Genomic DNA, 2428 nt, shown 5'->3' on the forward strand with positions numbered 1-2428 from the left:
ATCAATTTTAGTTGTCCTAATTTTGCAAGTGTGTGTAGTTGGCAATGCTGTTCCTGCTGACGCTAGGCGGAAGTTTTTAAACGGAATGTACGACTGTAATATGGCGTGGATGCCCCCAATTCAACGAAGACTGCAATGACAGACAGTGTCGCAGCCTATCGTACTGTCCGCAGATATGAAAACAGGAAAGCAGAATTGTTGCGGATGAGGGTCAATGTGAAATATATATCAGAAAGTGTGATTTTACACTACTTTCCTGGTCTGATCGAATTTCATTCACCGCTGAACTTGCTGTATGGGCGGAGAGTGGGTGGGCCTAGACTCATGTAGGTACGGCCGATAAACTTTTATTGAAATCGCTGACCCAGTTCTAGTGGTACAGCCCTCATAAGGCAGAAGGCAATTCTCTTCCTTCTAAGGAATCCCGTAAAAAAAGTATACTTATATATACACTTATTTTTCGACTGACGTAGGATAAAATATATTGCTAAATTTTTCTATTACAATTATATATTATGTTTCATCATACAGAACTTTTTAATTATTTCCTACTTCTATAGCTACATGATAGATAAACATTAATATTGAAAGTAGACAACTCTGCATTTGGTTACCAAGCAAATTAAGATTAATTAAATAGAAATGTCCGTCAATTTACTTGTAAATATTATAATGTCATAATTCATAAAATATTTGTACACGAAAGAGAAATTTGGGTCGACTTTTGAAAAATGTCTTGAACAATATTTTTAACGGAAAGGGCAGAAAGAACTAATCCTTGAAGTCTGTTATTATTATTGTTGTTATTATTATTATTATTATTATTATTTTTTAAACATTATTATTATTTTATTTTGATGTACCGAAGTACATATGATATTTTCATGCAGATATTCTGCTTTCTCAGATGATGAGAGAGAGATGGAACGGAGAAAAATTCTCTCCGGCGCCGGGATTTGAACCCGGGTTTTCAGCTCTCCGTGCTGATGCTTTAACCACTAAGCCACGCCGGGTACAATCCCGACACCGTTGAGAATCGTCTCAGATTAAGCTCCATCTCTTGGGTTCCCCTCTAGTGGCCGCCCTCTGCACTACGTCATAGATGTCTATGCACGCAGGACCGAAGTCCATACATGTGTAGAGGAGAGAATTTTTCTCCGTTCCATCTCTCTCTCATCATCTGAGAAAGCAGAATATCTGCATGAAAATATCATATGTACTTCGGTACATCAAAATAAAATATGATATGCGTAATAAATCACTTTGTGATTTAAAGACGGCGCCCATACCGTCGGACCCCGGCCAACCAGTCACTCATTTGAGTGCACCTCTACACATGTATGGACTTCGGTCCTGCGTGCATAGACATCTATGACGTAGTGCAGAGGGCGGCCACTAGAGGGGAACCCAAGAGATGGAGCTTAATCTGAGACGATTCTCAACGGTGTCGGGATTGTACCCGGCGTGGCTTAGTGGTTAAAGCATCAGCACGGAGAGCTGAAAACCCGGGTTCAAATCCCGGCGCCGGAGAGAATTTTTCTCCGTTCCATCTCTCTCTCATCATCTGAGAAAGCAGAATATCTGCATGAAAATATCATATGTACTTCGGTACATCAAAATAAAATATGATATGCGTAATAAATCACTTTGTGATTTAAAGACGGCGCCCATACCGTCGGACCCCGGCCAACCAGTCACTCATTTGAGTGCACCTCTACACATGTATGGACTTCGGTCCTGCGTGCATAGACATCTATGACGTAGTGCAGAGGGCGGCCACTAGAGGGGAACCCAAGAGATGGAGCTTAATCTGAGACGATTCTCAACGGTGTCGGGATTGTACCCGGCGTGGCTTAGTGGTTAAAGCATCAGCACGGAGAGCTGAAAACCCGGGTTCAAATCCCGGCGCCGGAGAGAATTTTTCTCCGTTCCATCTCTCTCTCATCATCTGAGAAAGCAGAATATCTGCATGAAAATATCATATGTACTTCGGTACATCAAAATAAAATATGATATGCGTAATAAATCACTTTGTGATTTAAAGACGGCGCCCATACCGTCGGACCCCGGCCAACCAGTCACTCATTTGAGTGCACCTCTACACATATATGGACTTCGGTCCTGCGTGCATAGACATCTATGACGTAGTGCAGAGGGCGGCCACTAGAGGGGAACCCAAGAGATGGAGCTTAATCTGAGACGATTCTCAACGGTGTCGGGATTGTACCCGGCGTGGCTTAGTGGTTAAAGCATCAGCACGGAGAGCTGAAAACCCGGGTTCAAATCCCGGCGCCGGAGAGAATTTTTCTCCGTTCCATCTCTCTCTCCTCATTATTATTATTATTATTATTATTATTATTACTACTACTACTACTACTACTACTACTACTACTACTACTACTTCCCATTCAATATTTCGATTCTGTAT

The 2428-nt window shown here is 41.9% G+C and overlaps 1 non-coding gene across 1 annotated transcript; it reads right to left on the bottom strand.

The window, feature by feature from the left end:
- Nucleotides 1–941: 941 nt before the first annotated feature.
- TRNAS-GGA (transfer RNA serine (anticodon GGA)) lies at nucleotides 942–1013 on the bottom strand. Its single transcript has one exon. It is a non-coding gene; the product is annotated as a tRNA-Ser (tRNA).
- Nucleotides 1014–2428: the final 1415 nt, after the last annotated feature.

The sequence above is a fragment of the Periplaneta americana genome, chromosome 11, assembly GCF_040183065.1.
Source record: "Periplaneta americana isolate PAMFEO1 chromosome 11, P.americana_PAMFEO1_priV1, whole genome shotgun sequence".
Classification (NCBI taxonomy): Eukaryota; Metazoa; Arthropoda; class Insecta; order Blattodea; family Blattidae; genus Periplaneta; species Periplaneta americana.